Source organism: Monomorium pharaonis, chromosome 6, assembly GCF_013373865.1.
Source record: "Monomorium pharaonis isolate MP-MQ-018 chromosome 6, ASM1337386v2, whole genome shotgun sequence".
NCBI classification, from domain to species: Eukaryota; Metazoa; Arthropoda; class Insecta; order Hymenoptera; family Formicidae; genus Monomorium; species Monomorium pharaonis.
In genome coordinates this window covers 2,557,676-2,582,671 of record NC_050472.1, presented here as the reverse complement: position 1 = coordinate 2,582,671, position 24,996 = coordinate 2,557,676, and the positions used below count along the sequence as shown (strand labels likewise).

The following is a 24,996-nucleotide window of genomic DNA, read 5'->3' as shown; positions in this document are numbered from 1 at the left end:
GCGCGACGGCGACGCTGCGACAAACGTTTCCATTATGATCGTAGCCCGCGACGCGTGTCGTAAAGAATCGATCGCGTAGAATAATCTGGGGACCGTCGAAGTCTCGCTATATTGAACTTAGCCGAGCACGACGAACGACGGGGGCTTCCTTATTAGACGTCGATCGATATCGTCTTCTCGCACGCTATGCAAAAAGAGTGGAAAAAAGAGGGCGAGGAATTCGCTGTGCGTCAGTTCGCCAACGTCCGCGCGTCAACAGTTTATTTTACCTTACGTCTGATTCACTGAATTTCAATTACTTTAGAAATCCAAAAGAGATCAATGTTCTTATTTGAGAATTATCAAATAAAAATTTGATAACTCGTTAAACGTAATATTCCGCGCTAAAGAGAATTTCATTAAGTTAAATTCCATTAAGTTGAAAAGAGTGATACTTTTTTATTTAAAAAATATTTAAAACAAAGTTAAATAGAGAGACTAACGAGCCAAGCTAATATTTTTTAAAGACAATATTTTGTTTTTGTCAATGTGACAGAGTTATAATTCATAAAAATATTGTAACTCGTAAATAATTCATAAAAATATTAATGTTATATATAAATTCAAATCATCCATAAATTGAAAATCCATTAGGTGAATTTGATATTTTCAGTGAGAAAACTTGGAGATAAATTCGTAATTCACTCTTATCGACGATCACTGAAATTTTAAAACGGTCCGATTCTCGACGAAAGTTTGTTACAAAGTAAATCACAGCGCAGGTGTTCTTCGAGGAGAAGACGCCGTCGTTTGATCGTTTTCATGGATGTCTTCGAGACTAGAGTAAGCGTTGACACGTCGGAGGAGATTGCAGAGTGCAATATCATGTAGCGTGACCCGATGGCAAGAAAGGCCGCGGCACTTACGACCTTACCGTGTAGTTACAGAAACCGAAATGTTCTCAGGTGCCGGACATTGGCCGAACAAATACCGAGGTGAGACCTCGTTATCCCGGATTTCGGATTTGCTTCGTGTCAAAGTTCCGCCGGAAATATCTCGACCCTACCATGGATCGGTGCATCGATCGCATCCGAGTGTAATCGAGTGCTAAACCTGAACTTCAACGCGCAAACAGTAACTTTATCTGTATATAACATGTCTTAGAAGTACGTTCATAGTAGTGCAGGAGAAAATTCTAAGAATGTTATCAGAAAAATATTTATGAAAAGAAAGATTCGATTATTATAATTAAAACTATTTAAGTTAATTAAAATCATATAAAAGATTTATTCATAATCAGATAAAATTTTACATATAATTCTACTTTAAAGAAACGATTTTTGTATGATTTGGAAAAATTGATTTTTTTGAAAACTAATTTTTATTGTCCTCTTTAAAATCAAAAAATTTTTGTACCAAATAATTTTTTTGTTAAAAGTCTTATTTTTCAGGTATTTTATTGATGCGATACGTTTTATTCGCTTTGTATTTTAGAGAGTTTTAATGAGAATATCCGCAAATTTTATATGAAGATGTTTATACAAATACGATATGTCAGCCGGTTCGTGGAATATGGGAGACATTCGATCTAACTTGAATCGATCATAATGCAGCCTCAATGCCATTCGCCACTAATATGATAAGAGTTGATGAACATTCACGTGTGGCATTGTATCCCGAGGCAATTGATGTTGGAATCGATGCAGTTCGTTTTCAATTACATGCGATCGTTTCGTTCCGTTGCGTGCCAGTCGATCGTTTTAATTGAAATAACGTCAAATCCGCGAATTGGACGGACAACCGCGTACGCGAACCGATCGACCGAAGATTTTTTTCAATTAACCATGACCTAATCTGGGAAAATGAAAACACGATTGATCCCCGCTCAGAGATGACCATCACTCTTAAGTTAAATCGATATCATAAAAGCAGATTTACTTTTACTGGTGTAACATCGAAGTCGATACAAAGTGTAAAATAAAAAATTTTACGATTTTTTAAATAATTTATTTCCCAGATTAGGTCATGGTTAATCTTTTAGTTACTTAGACATCAAACCTGTATTTTTGAGTCCAAAAAATTTAACACGCTTTTAATAATGCTGTTGCCTATTCCTTGTTCCAAAATTTCTTAGACTGTGAATTCTCCTTTGTTTTTTAACAACTAGTTTTGTCATTTATTCTAACATACGAAGAGATTTTCGTAGCGCACGTAAATTTTTGACGAGAGATTCATTATGAGACGCGCATATTTTATCTGAATTTTTAAATACCATAGACAGATCCTATTAAGTATGTATGTGTTTTGACGAGGATCTGACGGATTTTTGAAATACGCATTCTACGACTCCTCAAAAATCTCCGAATTTTTGACAATGAACGCTAAGCTCATTACTCCTCTGTCTCTCGAGACAACTGGAGGGGGATATTTACCATTTGTTTCCCCCAAGGGGAAAACAGCGAAGCTTTCGTGACGCACATAAATTCTCTACGAGATCTATTACAATCATTTACCTCGTTCCGCGGTAGTCGGCATGCCACTACGGCGATTTTCGCGTTCGCGGGGAATATCTCCGAACCAATTTCGATGCGCTCCACGGTCGCGCGGCGCGCATTTCGTTCCGGACGAAACGAGGTGAGCGATTCGACGGAGCAGATAAGTGCGGTTCGCCGCGGATTCGATAACGCCGTCACGTACGCGACTTTATGTAAAATTTTACGGGACTCTCTCGCTCTCTCGCTCTCTCTCTCGCTCTCGCGATTTTGTCCCGGTGACAATAAATTTCTTCAATTCTGCTTTGGATATCGGGTCGACGTGGCTGACGTTACGCCGTTAGGCGGCGCGACGCAAGGGGCGGGGAAACACATCTAATTTATTATCCCCGCGACATCGTTTTCTGCGTGACCGAATCAGAAAGTATCGGAAGGGAAGATAGCGGTACAATGAACCCGAGATACCCTAGGTATCCCTTTTCCTTGTCGCTATATTGTCGCTTTGCCCCGCGACACACGATACGTACGTCGTCTGTCTTCTCCCCGCTTATTTGTATTCCGCGAATATATTGATATACGCCACAGCCCGACAAATCCACCCTCTTCGGAAGATTTATTCCACGTGTCAAAGGGCGACGGGGGGAGGCCTGAATTCCCGAGGCGCGCGCGCGCACAAGAAGAACCGCTTTTCTATTAGACGGACGACGACGACGACGACGACGACGACTGCTTACCAGGTCGTTGTGAAAAGAGTCCGCGGACTTGAACGCGCGAACGTTTCTGCGCGCGATGTACAAATAACAGAATCCACGGTAAGGCGGATACGTTCGAATGTATGTTACAATTTTTGTAAAGGGATTTCTTGTTTCTACCGTAAGTTGTGTCGTATTCCTCGCGCTTCATCGGATTCAGTGCGAAGCATACACACAAGCGCGACACTTCTTTGGATGTGTGCAATAAAAAGACGCTTGCCAAGCCACCCTCGCCTAATGGTCATCTTGCTCGGCGAGATAGAGGGCTTCTCTTTTCCGGCGAAGAAATCGCTAGATGGTCTCCCTCCCTTCCCCCCCCCCTTTCCCCCCTTTTCTCTCACCCTCCGTCTCGAATGCGCCATCTTGCCGAGGTCTTTTTCCGACCCTCCGACGTCCTCGCAAGAGACGACGAGGACGTCCACGAGAGCTTTCCGTTTCTCCGACGGATTTTTCGATAAAGCTCCGGAAACGACCGGCAGAGGAGCGCGGTGGGATCCGCCACCATCACCATCGACTGACGCACCCTCGCCTACATCGCGCGTACATACGGAGAAAGGGGGGGGGGGTGGCGTCGACGCCTGCGAGGGAAAATAGCATTCCCCGGATTATACAGACATGCCGGTGGAAGGACGGTGTCCGAGGCGAGAAGCATTTCAACGGCGACTATGGTTCCCTAGGATATTCTTGCGAGAGGCGGGGGGGAGCGAGGGTTGGAAAAAAGGAAAGACGAGCAGTCGCTTCGGGGGAGAGAATGTAAGAAACTGGGGAAGCCAAAGCAAGCCGCGTTAGCCAGATAGTGAGCTATAAGTCTAGAAACTCGCTTTTCCCCTCTTCTGCAGCTCTCACTCGTAAATCAGAAAAATGCGCGCCTCTAATGTAATGGAAGCGCCTTGGGTACCGTGTACAAGTTTAGGGTTCCATGCACCGCCAGATCCGTGGCTTATAAAAGTCGGGGGATATAAAAATCCGAGCGCCCCGAGTATCTAACTGTCCAGAAAGTGATACATTCGTCGGCATTTACATGGACATGTAGCACTTCGCGTATCTCGATCGTATATCTTCTACAGTTTCAGTTACCCGGGAATTATAAAACATTTTGAAACACATCGGAGATTGGACGCGCAAGTTTTTTTGTACAATAAGCACCGCGCGGGAAGACAACTCCGCAACTTACACGCCAGATTGCGTTTAGTCCTTTCGTTTATCACGCGCGAACGAAAGTGTGCTTGTTAACTCTCGAGCGACATTGTTAATCAGTAGCGCCGGCCCGCCGGCTCGGAAAACACGTGCCTTCGCGAACTTATCGGAACAAGATAATAGCAGTTCGTGACGTTGAGCTGTCCGTTCGGGTCGGGGGTCGGGTTTCTCGTTGCTTTAGGTGGTGTTTTTCTAAGAGGCGTTCCTCTCGGTAGAAGAGTCCTACTCGGTTATTTCGCTGACATGAGCTCTTTGACTTCTCATACTTTCCACCACCTTTCTCGCGCTTTTTTCGTGCCGAGTGTTAGAAATACGCCGGCATGAATATTCATTACTCGAAGGGCGTCTCGAAGTCTGCGGCAAATGTTAGCTTAGTATACTTTTTCTCTCCTAGAAGTTTTAAATATTAAATCTAATTTCTGACATCAAAGAGTCGAGGCAATGTGTATCTAACAGTGAAAAATTGTGACACTCCACAGACAATAAATTTAAGTTTTAAAAGGAATAAAAGCTGCAAGATAAAGAAATTTGGTTATTTAAAAGACTTGGTTTACTTATATAATAGTTTTATTTTTAATTATAACAGGACAGCAGAGATCGATGTAATAAGGAGAAAAGAGAAAGAGACAAAAGGCATGCACGTCAAACAATGTAAATTACATTCATTATTGGCATTCGAATCAAAAGTAACAACAGAATATCTATTAATATTACAACCATTAAATCAATATATCTATAAAGCAATTAACAAAAGAAAAATGAAGCAAAATTACGTTTGGAAACGATCGTCCGATGTCGGGGTATCGTTGTTATGCGAGACAGGGTGAATTTATTGGACCCGGAAGTGCACAGTCGTTCGACGGTAAACGGCCATTTAAAAAGTCGAGCTTGGTCGATTGTCGCTCAGCTGCTTCCGCTAAAGTTTTGTTTCCACCGGAGCGAAGCACCGACGCGTCTCCGAATCTTTCCGGTTACGTCGTGACTGTCTTTGTCGTTGACACGGCGGCGCCTCGACGATTCCCCCGCTGTCGTTTCTCCCTCCGTACCTTCGCCCCCCAGAGTGCACTCACGCCTACTTAGAGGAGAACGAGGTTGTCTCTCACGTCAAATCCCAAAGCCACTCTCTCCAACGTGGTACGTGGAGGGAAACACTCGGCCCTTACGTGCTACGTCTTGATCGGGCATGTCGGGATTCATCGATCGTTCACCGTTGACATTCGCACAATAACACGCGCCCACGTTTATCGGGAAGCGCGTTTCGGTTCGTCGGATCCCGTCGTCGTGGCAGACGTCAACCTTTAGAAGACCTTTCATATCTTCATACTTGTAAATGACAATTTAATTGCGAAATTGAATTGGATTATCGCAGCTTACCTTCAAATACCATTTAGCTAAATTCACATATTTTCAAATGCGAACGGCGTTATAGATAGCGCAGTGTTTTCTGTATTGCGCCCTGAGTTTTTAATTAACTCGGTCGCACAGTTGACGAACGCCCGGGACGCGTCCGAGTCGCAGCTATCGCAGGACGAGCACGTCCGCGCGTGGACGGGACTGCTTCGGGAGAGACCTAATTTGTCCGGGTCATTCGTATTCGGTGTGGACCTCTCCTTGGCGAGCGTCCCGGTTGCTGATGGTTGCGGATAGAAAACGAGAGAGGATTTTACAGGGACGCTAAGAGAGGTAGTTGCAGACGGAGAAAATTCTGCCCGGTCTCACTTCGTTCGCGGCACCCCGACGGGGCGTGGACGGGGCGAAAAGACAGGGAAAGAAGCAACCCGCTTGCGACTTCCTTCGTATAACTGACGTCCCGCGGGCTACTTTGTATGCCACGAGGAAAATTCGCTCTCACCGACAGTGATGTGTTCATTCCTCGGTGGGGTCTCGACTACATTTTTTTTAAAGATTCTTAGGTGTATCTTTGTCGAACTTGTTCACCAGACGAGCAAGGTCATTTATTTGGGAATTCAAATCGGAAAACGTAAAATTTCTCTCTCGCGGATTGAAAGTGTCACGTAGGACGTTTCCTAAACTGGCGACAAATATTTTAATTATGAATTTTTTGAAATAACAATGTTTTTAAAACAAAAAATCTAATACAAAAATGATATAATACACATTAATATATTCACAGAAACATTTTCACTGTTTTTATAACAAATTCATTAAACGGATAAGCAGAATTTCTTAAGAACATCCTGTATAGCTCGATGTAGGTATTTAAATGAAGTCCACACATTTAAAAGCTTAAATAGCTAAAGAATTCACATCAGACAAGGGTTGGCGAGTTGAAAAAGTATACGACATGTCGACAAAGTTATCGTCAGTTTCTTCTCTTTGAACATTGTTCTCTGATTAATTCACAAAGGTCGCATTTGTGCGAGACGAGCAAGAAAACGCGGTATTATCTCCCCTTTAAAATCAAATTTTCCCCAAGTCGTCTCAGGCGGCTTCAATTTATGCGAAACAATAATCATCCGTGTCTAACTTGGCCATATCCCGTTCGAAGTTTTTTCCATTCGACTCGGTTCTTTCTACCGCAATGCAGTATCTCATTTTCGCAAAAGGTACTATCTGTGCGTACGGTTCGTTATGAAGTACACGTTGATCTTTTCCTTTGAGGGGCCTGTCTCTCTCTCTCTCTCTCTTTGTCTCTCTATCTCTCTCCTCATTCTCTCTTCCCCTTTTCTTATGTCCGACCATCAAAAACCCCTTTGTGTTTTTATTTCCGCGCTCGCGCGTAACACAAGGAGCCGACAAATGAGCCTTCATGAACGGACTGATTAATGACCACGGTTAATAATTAACAATCCTTCTCCCTTCCATTAAGGTATCGTGCCGCGCGTACGACCACCTTTAATTTTTGATCCTAATCCGACGAGGCGGGGTATCACTTGAAAAATATGCGACGTCGTCGTTTCTCACGATTTCTTACGAGGCTCGCGCGACTCCACGATCGTGTAGAAAGCACGCTCTAGCGTGTCTACAGTCGAATATTTATAGCCGGTATTCGCGGAACAATACACCGGCGAGTGCACCGTGTGCGTGGCTATACGTTTTATGTCGCCTTCTCACGTTATCGCGTGGCGAATAATCGACTCGTATCTTGACGACGAAATTAATCGCGCGTTGAATAAGTTTTCAGACGGAGAAAATGAGAATATCAAGACCGCGTGGATTGAGACTCCTCGCTCATTCGCTTATTATTTTCTTGCTCCGTCTCCTTTAGTTATATAACGCTAGCAAATCGAACGACAGAAATATTTTTCAATATTATGTAAAACTTTTATTAATATTTATTATTATTTAGAGACACGTCATTCATCTATCTTTTTAGCTAAAAGTTTCTAAAGGGCGTTAAAAAATATCTCCTTTTTCGATTTGCAAAGATTCTGCAACCCCTTAATTATTCATACATTTATTTTGAATAACAGAGAATCCCCGTATCGGTTCCTTTAGAGTGTCGAACCTTTTTGAGTATTTCTATCAATGCAGATGTCCCGTTGTTAATGGAACACGCAAGCGTGTCGAACATACTTGGCATCACGACGCGCCTCCCTCGTTTCATATCGCAGTTAGCGTTTATTGATTCTCCCCTCGTCTTAATGCAACCGGTCGATTCCACCACGCTCCAGTGGAGCCATGCTCGCTTATGTGTACGAGCGAACGAAGAGATTTAACATTCCGGTACGGCGGCGCACGTCTGCCGTGGTTTAGATCTTCCACGCCGAATAAAAATGATACAGTCCGCGCATGGAACTCCGGAATATTCAGCGTAGCGCGAGAGAAATGGCCGTTACCCAGATCCGCCGCTATACGACTCCTTCCGTGCCATAAAGATGGTAGACCCCGGCAACATTTCATTTTGTGGATATTTATAAGGCGCGACAAAATTATTAAACGGATATCGAAATTCTCGCGCCGCCGCGCGCTGTGACGCGATCGTGCGTCCTGTGACGTATTAAACATTAATGACACGGAGTCGAATCCAGAGTAAGAAGTCAAAGGAATTCGGTGGTCCAATGGGATTTAAACATCCTGGAGTAGAGGATGCGTCTGGAGATGTCAGAATTTTAAGACTTCGGCGGGCCATTCGTGATCCGAATCTGAAAAATTTTCTATTTAATTCTTAACACTCGTCTTTACAAATAGCTTCACGTCGCGGGAGAAAACGCCGAGCTTAATTTATTCCTCCCGCGAGACGCGCGGGACAAAGATCGCGAGACGTATCTCTTGTTGCCCCGCCGGTTGTATGGATTGCGACTCTTAGGGTGGGCGAGGTAGAGCGACGGCAGCGCAGAATGCAATTATGTAAGGACAAACTTCCGTAACGGCGCAACACGGGCGGTGGAGAAAAAGTTTTTTACGCCTGGCGTCGTTAAAAAGAAGTCTCCTGGAAATTGCGCGGGTAAGGGCGTCTTCTGCGTGTTCTAACGCTAAGGAGGAGCCTTAATATATTCCACGGTCTCTTTCTCCCTTCGGGAAGCTGAAATAAAACCGCCGGTTGTAAATGAATACCTGCTTGAATTCCTACCTGTTGGAATGGCTACTTGGAATTCAAAAGGGCGCGAACGTGAAACATTGCAGGATTAAATTAATTGTATTAACCTGACCTGGGACGAGCAGTGGACTTCCCCGTGCTATTCCCCGTAGCGCCAGACCGCTACGTAATTTCGCCGTATTTAATTCCTTACGATTCTCGCAAATTGAATTAAAATCTCTTAATCTTCGGTGACCGCATCTTTAATTATCTGGGTCGTTTACGCCGTCAGTTCTCGCGGACCTTCAATTTATTATGATATTAATATGCGTGAGATCTCGTTTCGTGATTTTAAGCGGAGCTTTTGTCAGTATTTTACATGGTCCCCAGTTGCCACCCTGCTTCCCCAGCGAAAGAGTCGTTCGCGAGGGAACGCGTTGATTCCAGACACTGACCGGGGATTAAAGTGATTTAACGCGGCGGTAGTATGGCGTTCGCGTTACTGATACAGCGCCTATGCTGCAGAGAGGAAGTCGCAATTGTCTCCGCAATCCACGCGCATGCCATGCCGCCATGCGAAACGTCGCGCGCTCGCCACTCACCCTTCCTCGTTGCTGTTGCTGCTGCTGCTGCCGGCTGCTGTGCGGCACGATCGTCTCTTTCTCGCGTTAAATTGAACGCTGTTCTCCCACGACGAACTGCAGCCGGGTCTCGCAGATCTCTGCGCGAGGGAAAAGCACATTGTATCCCGTATACCTCGCGCGCCAACTAATTTTGGCAATCATCGCTATTGTGCTGACCCGATGTCGCTTAAATCTAAACGGAATTGTACGGAGAATTGTGCGCTCTGTATTTCTCTCTCTCTCTCTCTCTCTCTCTCTCTCTCTCTCTCTCTCTCTCTCTCTCTCTCTCTCTCTCTCTCTCTCTCTCTCTCTCTCTCTCTCTCTTTCTCTCTGCGACCCGGGGAGGAGGCGGATGTCCGTCGACGCGCTGGCGATCAAATAAATTCGCCCTGCGCTCTCTACCGCTGACGAACGAGAGAGCAAACCGCGAGAAAAATGCCGCGATATTCAGCCACCATTGTAGCGGTCTCCGCCGTGCCATTTGTTATCCCCGGCTGCCGAATGCAGTGTACAGTCGGCGAGCTTAAGCGTAGTCATGACGTTTCATGCATAGGCCGCGTACGCAGCCATCTGATTTTTGTGGAAACAAAAAAGATAATATAAAAATTATCTTTTCCCTTCTTACCGGGGGCTCTGGTCAGTTTTACACGCCGAACAGTGTTTCATACATTATACGTGGGAGAAGCTTGTTGAAATCACTGGCGATAAAAATTCCAAGGACTCATCCTTGAGAAGCACGTTTTGAGCGCAGTTTACATCGCTGCGGTCGTCCATTTATCTTCCTGAATGGCGCAACAATTTCGCGTATAAAGGAACGAAAAATTCGATATTCGAGGTTTTCTTCCCCCCTCCCCCTCCCCGTTCGAAATTCAATCTTCAACGGGCGACTATCTATGGCGTTAATCCCAAATATTCCTCGAACTGGTTGGTTTCGTTTCTCCAATTTTCGGTTCCATTAATCGCCATTGGGTTATAACGGCGCGCGCGCGCCGCGCCTGGGGTAGGTAGGCCGACGATGAGAGAGAGACGAAAAAATCGAAAAACCATCAACCGCCGGCAAACAGAAAGCTGATATCGTGTAGGCAACGTGATCGCCGTTAAAATAGTGTTTGCCGACGCGCCGTTACGGAGTACGTGCGCGATGTACATTAATATCGCCCATCTGGCTCATCGCCAGCTTTGAATGAGCGGCGCGGAGCGGCGGTGTATCAGTTAAAGCGAACAGAGTGAGAGGCGCTGCGCTTTGCACTCGTACACGCGACAAAAGTTGCCGGTTGCAGTTGCCGGTGCGCGGGTACGTCATAATTCTATACGATATTATCGTAGAATTAAATGAAGGTTCACAGATAAACAGTTTATTTCAATAACACCCGTATGCACGGATTACAGACAGTAATTATTCCCGGTAGTGTTGGGAGTAGGAGCTGAATGGATTGTGCACTGATAGCTTATCGACATTCGACTTTTCCTCTATTAAGCGAGTATTAAATTCTCTCCCTCTTTCTCTTTTTTGTACGCGAGTAGAGAGAGACAGCTATTTTTCACATAATATAAAAAGTTCCGTTTTAATTCATTAATACTTGTCGATGAAGCCATACGTGGGTTGTAAAAGCTTATGAAAATGAATCGGCGCATTGGCCTATAAAAAATACAACAAGTCCGCTTTTTTCCCCATGTATACTTCAGCTCTGAATAAGAGTGTTAAACATCGAGCGTATCTGCATACAGCGGTCGCACAATGGCAGATATTCGATGTTAAAAAAAGTCGTAGCATAAATTTAATATCTCGCAAGGAAATTACGAGCACGAGCCGCTTAACGTCGTTGCGTATACGGCGATATATAAATTCGCTGCCCAGGCTCCGTCATTCAGCGATATACGCGCGGCAAGCGAGAATCATCATTCTCAAGGATGCTCTTCCTGCCTTCCAGCTCGCGCGTCACTGCACGCACGTGTGTGCCTCGATTCTCCCCTCGGAATCGTACGCGCGCGTAAAAAAGGGTATCCGCTCTCTCCCTCTCTCCCGACCAGTAAAAAATATTCCACGCGGGCGGATGTCGCGCCGCGTTTACTCGCAGACTTCTGCCGGCGGAATTCCTTTGTTCGCGGACGAAGAGCCGCGCGTGCAAATCTTGTTTCGGAGGATGTCCCGCAAGAATTACCAAGTTTTCCGCACATCTGGCAGCGACCGACGCAGCCCCGGGAAACGGAGTGCCGTGCAACTTTGCCCGCGATGGGAATTGCTTTCTTTCCGCCTTTGTCGAAGATCTTGCGAAATGTCAACTTATTTTTATCGGATGCGCACAGCACGGGCGCGTCGCGCACAATGCTGCCGCGTATCGATTTGCGGAATTACGAGGATGCCTGAAATGTCACGCAGCTGGGCGAATGGCACTCGCACGCTATCGACTGTTGCCACGTGGAGGAGAAGGTCCAAATAAAAATATTCAACCTTTTCACAGTTGAAGTACTGAGACAGAAATAAATGAGATGGATTGAGCGATTGGTGCAGTTTGCTGTCGTAAGATCGGAGACCTTTTACATCCTCTTCTCGCATCTTCGCTCTCGCTACAGTTGCATTCCGAAAAATATCTCGTTTTCAAGTACGCGTCGGCGTCGAATTGGCATGGAAATATTTAGAGAATATCACGCGCCCTTAAATTTCCGCTCTCGTAAAACGCGCACCGTTACCCGGGGTGTAAAAAAGGGGAATAAGAAAAGATGTTGTAGACATCGTTACGAGGTATCGCGCGTTTGTAGTCGCGCGGTTGCACCTGAGCCAATTTGAGCATGCATTAAGAATTTACAGTCTTTTTAGTCGGGTCGCGCCAGGCTCACCCTCCCGCGCCCCCCCCCCCCCGTGGGGAGAGGTTTCACCTTAACCGGCGAGTGGGAAAATAAAATGGGACGTATCGTCGTCATAAAAGGGAGACTCGCGCGTTTACTTTACGGGAGGCGGAATGTAAACGGTATGTCATGCGACGCGCGCTGCGCCGCCGCAGCAGCCGCTAACGCGATTCGCAATTGCGCGTGCCGCAGTACACGCCGCTATTTATGGCGAAACGTCATTGTTTCGGGAGCGAAGGAGCGCGCTCCGCGTTAGTCGACGGAATTCCGCAGCCGGTTCATTGCTTTTGACAGGATAACACATGGCTGTTCAAAACCGGAGTGGTGTAAGTCATTCGGACAGCCGCACAATAGCGCCGCGGGCGTGCATCGCAAAAATGCATTATGCCGTGTTTAAGATACGCGCAATGTGCCGTCGCGGGCGGTTCACAACTCAATTACACTCTACTTACGTGAACTATCGTGGAAGTAAATTATAAATATACGTTTGTTTTTTTCTGTTCCAGGTATGTAAAAACGAAAGGACAAATTTGCGATGTGGCACGGCGAACAAGCTGCGGCTGCATTTACAGAGGTGGAACGTTATTCCCAGGTATTTCTCGCATAACCATTTATCAAGTTTCAACTTGAGCATCCGGTTACTTTAGCTGTGATTCTTGAACAAAAAAAAAAAAAATTTAGCCCGCGGAGACTATCGCCGGTTTTCCCCGGTATCCGCGAATTTCCCCTCGGTCTTTTTGCTCAAATCAGAGTCGGATAATGTAGGATCGCTCGACCGTATTGCGTCCGACTAATCAACAGCGGTGTAACTCTCATACTCGCGGACGCGCTTAATGAAATCCCGGGAGTGCGAGAAGGAGGCGGATGAAATTTTCGCGTTCATCCGGTACGGAAAATAGATGTGGATATACCCGGCGGTAGCGTCGTTAAAACGCGCCGGTAACCACCATTGTGTATCGCCACTGCGAGCCGGCGGGCATGATCGAGGGAGAAATCGCTGGACGCGACAATCGTGCACAATACCGTGGTTATTTCAGCTTCTGCCCGCGATCGAAACAGAAACTCGGCCCTTAAGCCCTCGGTTTATACACAAACGAGGCAGCCATTATTCGCGCTAATAGAGAAACACAAGAGCTCGGACAGTGCGGATTATAGGGTACAATGGTTTTGCACGTACACACACGCGCAAAGTTTTTGTCCTCCGTATTTTGAAAAATAAGAGTACGACGCATGAAACCAATGAAACCGGGTCGACAGGAATTGAGATATACACATAAATAAATAAATAAATGTGTACGGTAGACAAAGAAAAGATAAAGAAGAAGTTTAGCGAACGAAATGAATGGGAAGGAATTCGACGAGCGAAGCAAAATCGATTACGGCCATATGTTTGACGATGCGACTGGGTCCCTTCACGGCGATAAATATTGGAATACCGTTAACTTCCAGAAAAATGCCTCCTCGGCAGATTTAAATCTCACTTTGCAAGGTTACGAGTTTGACCGCGGATCCACCCGGAAACTGGTTAAACTTTCGAACAACCCTCAGAGTAGCCCCGAGGGGTTGCCATTACCGAGTCGCAATGGCGGGACCAACTTCGACACTTTCGAATTTCTGAAACCTTTAGAACAACCCCGACATTCTGGATGCTCTTAACCTCAGAATGACCCAACCACGGTGCTTAATTCTACCCTACTCTCTCTCCCCTTTTTTTTCCGCCAAGTTTCTCCACTCGCAAATTCTTTTTTTACGTCGCCGGTCAGAAAAAAAACCACGATCACCTAGATTATTGAACTTTCGAATGGTAGAATAATTTTAATCTTCTATTTTTACGAATGTTTAATCTTTCATCCGCGAATATACTTCGTGAACGGATTTTAGACTCTTCTCGTAACTGATATCATCTCTAATGAAGAAACGGCAGGAAGTGATGGAAGTACGTCAGATTGCCAATATTTTTGATTGATCAAATTAAAGCTTGATTCATCATTACCTATGTACATCCATAATCATAATAGAGTAATTTAGTGATGCGTATAAATTATGTGTTAATAAACTGACACTGTTCTACATGTATTATACAACAGAGATGAATTTGTGATAGGAGTAGATCGATTTTAAGTCTGATAATACGCCATTGTCAGCCATTTAATTATTTATCTATCAAATTTTTGTCTCTTTCTCTCTCTATCTCTTTCTTCTTCTCTCTCTAATTAAGTTCCATCTATTGAGAGAGTTGACGTTTTGCACTTAATCGGCGAGATCGATCGGTTGCCAAGGAAAAACGTTGCGAGTCGCGGAAGCGTGGAAGCTGTGGCGGACAGAACCGCTCGTACAAAAATGATGACCACTCCCCGTTTTTATCGCGTTTCGCCACAGTCGCAATCATACGCAGACTCATCGAAGCGCGGATTCTCGCGATCTCGCGATATTCGGACGAGTCTTTCGTTTTCGGTGCAAAATTTTCGCTCTGGGCGACCGACCGCGAATGAGAAACAAACGACGCAGAGGATCCGAACGAGAGAAAAAAGAAGAGAGCTCCACTCTCCGAACGCGTTCACGTCGGCGCGGACGCGCGTCGGAAAGCGACACGCAAATAGGATCATCCCAACGCGAGATGCACTCGGACGGGGGGATACATTTGTTTGTCGTAAATTACGAGCGGGCGCGGCTCGTTTATTCGGCGCGCTACGATAAATACGTGGGTAAGGGAAAGAGGATCGCTTGTATACTTTTTGCCGCGCTACGTGCTCTCTTTCTCTTCCAGATTCGATGCTGAACGGATGCTAGATACGGTTTGGCTTGTTTTGACGTGTCAAAAACATCGCGCTTTCGCTTCAATTAATAGAAGGTATGAAAAAGGGATTGGACCAAGATGCAAATTTATCGATCGTCAATTTATCCGCACTGGGAAGAAAATGTGATATTTATTATAGTTCTCTAAAATTACATACAATTAAATTATGACAATTGTAATCATCTTATTCTCTCATAATCAGTTTAATTCCGTAATTAGATAATAATCACAGTTTTGTTCCATCCGGAAACGCCAATTAACATTAATAAGAACTAGTTAGGTTAATTTAAGATACAACTAAAAAAATTGCGCGATGTGTAAAATATGAGGGCATTGTACACTGTAAAAAAAAATATAGGTACGAAGTGGCATGGACGACACACTATGGTGAGAATTTATGTCGCACCAACATGGTGAGGCGTATATAAAAAACGCCATCATTTTTTTACGAGCGTACGAGTTTTCATTTGCTTCAAGTAGTCAGATAAAGGCACAGAACGCTTTTAACGTTACATCCGTACGTGTAATTCGATCAATGTCACCGCGATTGATCGCAAAACGTACGAATTCCTTCCTACCGCGCTCGAAAACGGGAGCCCCGGGACACGACGAAATATCGCGGACGCGTTCGCGCGTAAATCTGTCAAGGTGAGACACCATCGCCGGCGGCGGTGTTGCGCGTGGTGCATCCACGGCGCGCCCGACGCGTCCGTATACCTTTAAACCCCGCTGCTCCCTATATTCATAGCAGTCGCGCGACGCCTACGCGGGCAATAACGCACGCGACGAATGCACATCCGCAAGCCGACGCGCGCGGCGTGTGCGCGCCGCCCTGGAACGCGCGCTCGCGCTCGCGCTCGCCTGGCCACCACGATGCCGCCTCTCTGCCGAGCCGGCGACGCGTCATTGATGCGATTAAGCCGTTTCCTTCGCGTCATCTGGCACAATCGATACTACTGCACGAGAAACTCGGCCGTTCGTCGCGTCGCGTCGGCTGGCTTGACAACGAGAGCGATCAATGCGTCGGGAGGGGGTCTCTATCTCCTGCCCCCCCCCCCCTCCTCCTCACTCTTTCTCTAATTAAGTCCCGCATTTTAATGATAATTAAGCCCGTCGTAAGGCTCGCATTATTGATCGCACACATTCGAATTCGTAATTAAATAATGACATTATTCGCAAATTGGAAATATCGGCGAGAATCGCGAGGGAGGGGGGGGGGACGGGGGAGTGTATCGGGTTTATTTCATTTGCTCGGCATATATTAATTACGCTGCAAGAGCGACGCATTACCTTGCGAGTCCGGCGAAAAATTCTGTCGTTATTTATGTTAAGCCCGCGCTCGCGCGCGGCGCAATGCGTAACGCAAACGCGCGGCGCTTTAATTTACATAGATTAATACGGGAGAAAGAGATAGGCAAGTAATTGAAGCGGGCAAGGATCCTGAAAATTGCCGGCTGTTGAATTTTTCATCCGGCCGAATTGCGCCGCCGTGCAAATGGAAAACTTAATCGTGTGCATTGTTTATCGGGCCGCGGGCCGAGGTATGCGCACGTACGCGCGGCCACTAGAAATATTTTATACATCGCGAGTATATTATTCGATAAATATTTCACTAGATATTCTACTTCGTTAATCTTCAACCGCCACGATTAAATTTGGATAACGCGTGCGACGCGCGTTACGGCCGCGTGTCCATTTCAGGAAATAAATGTCCGCGCGGCACTTTATTTTTCAGTCGGTCGAGAGGGGCAACGTGTCAACTCTCGCGTTTTGTAACAAACGTGGCAGACGCAAAAAAAGAGGGAGGGGGGGGGGAAGAAATAATACCAGAGTAACGAATGCGGAGGGGCATTAAAGCAAATGAGAAGTAAACGTCTTTGATCAAATACGTCTCGTCAGGTGGAATATCTATATTGGCGTTGAATTTAACTTCGCGAGATAGCCGAGCGAACACTCCACCGAATTAGACGTATGCGTTTCGACATGTACATTGGGTGCAATTTCGCGGCTCGATGGTTTTGATGGAATCAATTATCATTGTTATACGAGATCGACGAGATAGTCATCCTCTTGTGGATACGGTCAGCGTGTATGCACACCCTACCCGACTCGGCGACGGTCGCTTTCGCTCTCGAGCCAACAATTACTCGTCGACGTAATTAAACGTCTCTCGAGACAGTTGGGCGTCGGCACGCTACGCACCGCGGTTATTTATCGCGTTGACGTTGCCGCATCGACCGCGCGACCGAGGCGCACGTGTGTCGCACGTATACCTGTCAATACCTCCCGCGAACTATCGCGTAAACTCTCGCGCAAGATTGAATGAAGCACGCGAAAAATTCCGTCGGAGTCGCACGACTTTAGAATCCCGGCTTCCTTCAACTTCCTTCGAGATTCACGCGAAGTACGACTTTCGATTCTCGAGGCGCCTCTGCAGGCGTAGCGAACTAATATCCCTTTTGTATTTTCGGGGCTTCAGATCCTCGGGAAAAGAAATCCCTGAATATTAAGGTTCTTTGTCAAGCTCGTAACAATCCTGTCAATTATTATATTATTCTATATAATCAATAACGAATCATTGCATCTATCTCTTCGATACTATTTAACGAGTTCTCCCCTCGCGTGTGCCATCTGTCATCTCGATGTTCCGGATTTCTGTAAAAAAAAAAAGCACGACGGAGCGATTTTTCAAAGGTGTCATTGTCGTCCCCCGTTACTGATTATTTCGTTCCCCGCTTTTGCTACGGGATCGGCGTTTCCGCGTCCCAACGACGTCGTGAGCGGCGGGTAATGGGGGATTTATCATCGATTCGATCGCGGGTCAATTATTGCCGATTATCCATCGGCTACCGACGACAATAGTCTTGTATTGCGGAGCATTGTGCTCTGTCGGATTACTCCCGGCTATTCCCATTTTTCTTTCATCTTTCGACGGCAAAGCGAAACGCGCTCAGATGGAACGCCCCGATAATGCAACCGGATATCCAATTGCAAAAAGAATTATGCATAAAACATATACGCATAATGATTGTCGTACATCCATATTCAGGACGTCGTAGAATTTCCGATCAGCGCTGATACGTGTCTCTTGTTTGACTACGGACTTTCCGCAAATTATTCAAAGACTCTACTATGAAAATTAAGGTCCCGCGGATTCTGGGACACTTGTACAGACAAGTGAATGTTATTGTACCGCGTAATTTACATCGCGCTTAAGGAACTTTGTTAGCAAGTTATTTACTTAGTCTACTTAATTTTGTTAGAGAAAACGACCATTAAATCTGTCGTGTGCTTTTGTTTGAAATATGTGCTTCAGAGTTCCGTTTTTACGTAAAAAAGATTTTACTAAGCGAGAAAAATGGGACGCAGGGGCAACATGTCTCCACGCGCGGTACCATTAAACCGCATTAGACGATGCACTTATTGCACTCTACATAAATGTTGCTGCTCTTAAATTGTTTCCCGATAATGCAGCGCGAGGAGGAAAAACATTTGCCGCCGGTGGCGTCGCCCAACGATTTATCATCATGTCGAGTACGTTGGCGTCAGCTTACCGGTTACCAAATAGGCGAACTCGCCTTAATCGCATAAAAGCGCATACATTCCGTGTCCGATGCAATGCTCTGAATTTCATCTCTTGAATTAAATTTAAATGCAATAAAATTATTTCAAATTTTATTTTCTCGCATATTTCAGTCAAAACCTTTAACCTTAAAAATAAAAAGTTCTCTTAATTTCCAAAAATATAAAGCGATCGCTCAAATGAATGAATAAAGATCCGAATACTTATATAATAAGAAATCTTAGAGGGAAAGACGTCAGAGTCTAAAAATTGCCAGGTGCCTCCGAAGATCCAAGGATACTCGGGGGGGGAGGGGGAGAGAGAGATTACTGCGAGGTGCGAGGATCCTCGATAAGCGGATAAAATATTCCGATTATTTGAGGACAAGAATCCGAGCCGAGTGAGGCCGGGGATAACGAGGATTCCTAGCGTCGAAATGATTCGCCGCACGGCAAATATTTCGCTATCGCGCGGGCACGGATTTTCATCCCACTTGGCTCAATCGAAGAAGAATCCGGTCGCCCTTCCAGACCGCGGCGGGCTAATCTCCGCAGCGCGGAATCCCTCGTCGGGGACGTCCGTCCATGTCGTCCGTGTCGTTCGGAGACACACACACTCGTGCACACGCGTGCGCGATGTCCATACGTGACGTCCGTCCCGCCGGGCCGTACGTGGAGATCCGGGAGAAGCAATCAGTTCCATTTACCGGCAACGTTTACATGGATCGTTTGCGGAGCCACTCTCGCCGTGAGGCCGGAGAGCTTTCGGCGCGCCAGGCATTTCACGTATGCGGCCAGATGCCCGCGTGCGAATCTATTCGCTCGGCGTAAACGTTACATCAGCGCTGGTAGATACGCCGGTGGGATATCCTTGTTGCGGATTTCGGATCTGAGCCCCCTCTCCCCACCTCCCCGGGCTTGTTTCGCGTGTCGTCGCCGGTGTGCCGCATTCCGCGCGTCTTCGATACGCGCGCGCCGCGTATCCCTGCCACCGATGTTGCGCGGGCCGTGCGCCACTTAATCGAAAAGCCGCATACTAAATGAACCACTTTACCGCGAGCGCGCACGTTCTTGCGCCGCCAGTCGAAATATCGCCCGGAGCCCGACAAAGGTAAATTATCGGCACGGAAAATATCGGATTAGGCGGACCGTGACGTGCTCCGCCCGTTTCGTCGCTTAATAATCGAGTCTGGTTCTACTCCTAATAATTAATTCGGAGCAACGATGGCAATGCTAATTGCAATTTCCGCCGAGGAGCAATTCCCATTGCGAATTAATCAAGAGAAATACTCGTTAATATTAAAATTCTGCATACGCCGCCCGCCGTTATCCGATCATCGGAAACCGAAGGCAGCCGCACGATTTAATCCGCGCGCAATGGTATTTACGGCGATGACAAAAAGTGTGTCCGTGTCGTCGTGCAAGCGGGTTACCTCTCTTCCGCTCGGCAGACCGTGTCTACGCGGAGAAGCCCGATCTGGTAAAGGGTGCGTCCTTACAATTCATTGTCGTACACATTTCCAGGCAAGGGGCGTCTCTCTCTCTCTCTCTCTCTCCCCGTATTATTTCCCGAGCGCGACATTGTCGGAAGAATCTGTTCGGGCGCGAGGCTGGATTCGAGACGTCGATGCGGGCACGCGTGTGTTCATTGAATAGGCACTCGAGCACGTCGACGACCGAGAACATCGACGTCAAGCCCGCGGGGATGACGAATGAATTATTCGGAGCGTAACACGAGCCCCGCAGTAGAAAGACAGTTTTCCGGAATGCTTCGCGAGAACATATTCGCGTCGCGTCGTTTTGCCGAAACGTCATCGGCGGGATCTCGCGACATCGCGGGTCAACAGCTTTCATCTGAATTCGTAATCGTAAATATTTCATTACTGTCTTCCGCGTGGCGTTACTCCGTTCTTTCACTTCTTTATCATATGCTATAAATTTAACGTAAAACGCTTTCGGGAAGGAGGGAGGGACTTGCGAGAAGGAACGCGGAGAGACGTCCCGAGGTAGAATTCCGGCCAAACGTTCGTATCATATTTCATCGTTCGTAAAATGATAATTTTCCGAGTCGCAGGAACACATAAAGGAAATAGAAAATCGACGTCGCGACGTGATGCGACGATAGAAACGCGACGTACCCTTCGACAAGTCGATGGCGTGCATTCGATACCTTACGGGCGCATCACGTAAGAATGAGACGTCGTAACGGCGGAGGGTGAGCACGAAACTGATTTATATTTGCAGCGAACGAACGGAGTCAAAGAGTAACCTCGCAACCCGTTTCCTTTTGCTCCTTTGCCCACCCTCCGCAGTGGCTTACGTGTGTACGCGCGCGCGCGTGTGTGTGTGTGTGTGAGCGTGTACATGCGGACGAACGACTCGCCATCTGTCACTCTCGCGAACGCGCCATTGGCTTTCCCGCAAGAAACGGAAAGAACGATTTTTCAAAGGCGCATCATTATCGTTTATCATTTGATGATTTCCTCCTCTTTCTCCACACAAGTCCGGAGATTTGTCTGCCGCCGATCTCTCGAGCATTGCGATCACTTCACCAGAGTACGTGATTTTCTCGTTGATCCGCCGTCTCGAAACTCAAACGTCAATTTTCATTAAAATCTAATTTTAGCCGAGAGACAAATAATATATAAATAATAAAATCGGGACACAGATACGTATAAAATAACAGCAAGAATAACGTGATGACCTGTATGCTTTATTCCTTACTTGAGTTATTTAAATTTTTGGACTAATAAGCTGGATATTTTTAATCGTTAGACTTCTCTCGTTTCGCGGAGAATCAATAAGTTCATTTTGAAATTCCTTTATCCTCTATCTTTTTGCCACGATATGAAATAACGTTACGTACGACAGGCGGTCGAAAAGGAAACGATAGGGACAATGCGCCACTGAAAAATGACCTCTCCCTCTTTCTTTTGCAGAAAAAGACCTAATAACGGGGTCCGCAAGAGCGACAAACGGCATGCCATTTCGTCATATATAAAGCACTCGGAACGAATCGAGAAAAGACGAGTTAGCTGGTTGACGGGTGTTCCTACGGCGATGCATTATGCGAGCGTTTCTTTTCGCCGATACATATATATGCGTATGTAACGCGTATGTATAACGCCGGCACGCAATATGACATTCCGAATCGATATTCGATCTTGGAAACGTGACATATCGGTTTGCCTCGTGTACCATATACGAATACGATAAATATCGACACCCCCGTATAAAGGAAGCCTGATACTTTTACATTCGTTTCTCGAAATGATATCTCCCGGGCGCTCATCCGAAATTAATCGCTTACTCAGCGAGCTTCTTTTGCGGGTACGCGTGGCGGGTACGTTGCCAGAGAAGCATTCGGTATTCTCGAGGAAATTCTCGCTCACTTTGCAGTCGCTTTAGAAAATGTTTATTGTTCCCGCGTTCGGTTTGCTCGTCCCGTTCGCTGTAACGTCTCCAGCGAAAAGGCCAAAGTGGCGACGTAATCCGCAAGGGCCGGCCTCTTGTGGCCGTAATGAACGAACCGAGGGACTTTCCCATTGAATCCGCCTCTTAACGACTCCCATAAGTACCGAGGTTGAAGCGGGATACGATTCCCTGCGGGAGGACGACTTTGGACTTGGACTTTCTTGCCGGAAGTAGCGGAGTTTATCCCGTCTTCCACTTCAACGCTTAAATCTAAAGAAATCGCGGGAGAGAAAATTACCGAAGGGAAAAGAAGCAATGCGAACTGCATCGCTACGATCAGCAAACTAATTTATATATTCTTTCAGAGATTTACTCTTTTTTTTTTTTTTAATATAACCGAACGGTGTTTCTCGAGGTTGTCGATCGCGTCGTACGGTAGTTTCGGATTTTAACACACGCCTTTCCGGCGGGCGTGGCTGCTGCGTGTCGGAGGAAAAATAGCGCTGTTTTCCTGGGTGCTTCTTTGACGGACGGCCTGTGGAAAAGCGGCCCACGGATTCGACTTTTCATCACGTACGGACCGCCTGCCACGCGACAAAAGCGGAAAGGAATTACGGTTTGATGAATGCCCCTCGGGCGGCCGAACCACGCCGCACCGCACCTCTCTCTCTCTCTCTCTCTCGCTTTCTCTCAGAGACATCGATATCCCCGGGGCCCGGCATTCACGAAACGCGGACAATACCCGGGCGCAACAAAAATTACACGCTCATCTCGGTTTCGCATGACCCGCCCCGGGCTCGCCGCGACGGCGATTTCCCGTCGAAGCCCCTCGCTTCGCAGCGCCGCCGCGCCGCTAGCGTTGAGGGTTCCATTATGCGAACGGCCTACCAGATGTCACAAGGGTTACCGAGGAGTGACACCGTGACTAAAGTCGTTATCGTGTGAAGTACATCTGCCGGCGAAGCCTGCACGGTACGTTCGATCCTTCCATTCGCCGCGAATCGTCAACGTTGACACGCGTGCCCCCGACCATTTGCATTTTCCGTTCGACGCAGTTTTCTAAACATTTCGACTTTTTGAACTTGCTGAATTTCAATAATTCAAAATTAACTCTCTATCTGGCATCTATTCGATCTGTATTTCTTTCTGAATTTCTCTTTACGTTCTAGGATTTTTTAATTTAAAGTTGCAATTTTTTTTATATTTCGAAAGACTTGAAAAACTTAGAAAAATTATATGAAATTTAAATACTATTTAATATGTTGGACATTATATTAATTGATAAATAACTATATAAAGTAAAAGGTACACTTGTCACAGTCAACTTTTAAAAATCGCATTACACAGTGTTTCTTTTACTAGCAATAGATTTCTTAGATTTAATTCTTATAAAATATTTTATCAATATGGAAATTCTATTGACATGACATACGTATCCATGACGTATCAGCTATACAAAAGTTAAAGTTTTCGCGTTTTAATCTTTAAAGCGCATTTCGAAAAACAAAATTTCAGCAAAAATTACTTGAAGCCTTCTCTCTGTTGAACCTGAAGTTCCTTAGATACCGACGTATATATCGAATTAATCTCCCTGGAGCAGCGTATCCGCGTGAACGAGGAGTTCGCGTGGCTCAGCCTCGTATAGCCTCGCTGTTATCGTCCGCGCCCACTTCAATTAGGTTCTCACATCGCTATCGTCGGCGCATCGACGTTGTCTTTTCTCCGGGTAACCTCCGGGTGTAATCCGACATTCTCCGTGCATTAAGCCGGCCCCTTATCGAGGAGCATGGGTAATCGGTGTTTGTCCACAGCATCGTCGCGCTAATCCCCTTACGTTAAAATTACGCGAGCTGCGTGTTCATCGAGATACCTCGGCTCGGAAAATAACGACCTGGCGAAGCGCTCGCTCCGAGTTGGCTCGAGCCGATTAGCGCGATCGAAAGTGCATTTCCCCGATATCGAAATTTTGTTGCGCGGCGAATAATGCGCGCTAATTTTACAATGGAAAATCGTGCCGCTTGCAAAGGGTTAATAAAGAGAAAACGCGCGCCCCGGCGAGACCGCGGAAGCCGCGCGAGCGACGGGGGAAAAAAGGCGACGGTCGTAAATCGCGTCCCGGGAAGGAAGATCGGACCGTAAAATTCCGCGGGGGTCGTTTTTATCGATTCAATATCTCTCTCTTCTAGGATTGGCCATCGCCGAGCTTCGGCCGACAGAATCGGCGTTTCGAAAGACAAATGCGTTTTCCGCGTACGCGGCACCGATTTTTAGGATATTTTTCTTATTCGAAGCTTTTCAGATTCTTATAGAACTCTCGAATATTTTAACTCAAAAGTTCCGGTTTCATGTGGGATATAAATAATCTGTCTTTATATCTGGGTGAATCCGATAGATCAAAATTCTCGATTATACATTTACTTTTCTTGAATCTCTTGAATCTCTCTTCCTCAAATCTTCATACATCGATTCTGCGTAAATCCCTTTCGGAATTTTGAGATTCAGAGATTCCAGGATATTCTTTTTCGCTCCGGCCTCCAATTTTGTTTAGAATATTTCGTCGGGCTGACAAATCCTCGGGAAAACTCGGATAAATTGTCGATGTTACGCTACATCCACAGCCGTGGCGGCGGCAGAGCGTACCAGAAATTTCCGTGCGGGCGCAAAAGTCATCCTCACCGTCGCTATCGGAACTCGGTAATATACGCGCGACGCGTTAAGGAAATTTAAGGTCGGATCCCTTCCCCCCCTCCCCCACGACAAGAGCAAGCGCGGCCGCCGCCACGTCTGGATATGAGAGTTCAGATTTATTCGCGTGAAATATCGACGAGGCATCGGGCCGAATTCCGTGGTCTCG

General features: G+C 46.3%; 1 protein-coding gene and 1 long non-coding RNA gene across 6 annotated transcripts in view; one reads left to right on the top strand and one right to left on the bottom strand.

Moving 5' to 3' along the window:
• LOC105832399 (fasciclin-1) overlaps positions 1-24,996 on the top strand; it is a 231,126-nt gene that overhangs the window by 54,229 nt on the left and 151,901 nt on the right. The window lies entirely within an intron of this gene.
• On the bottom strand, positions 576-9,346 carry LOC118645989. The gene is made up of 3 exons (XR_004963622.1): positions 9,335-9,346; positions 5,542-5,544; positions 576-5,466 (listed from the first exon to the last, which is right to left on the bottom strand). It is a non-coding gene; the product is annotated as an uncharacterized LOC118645989 (long non-coding RNA).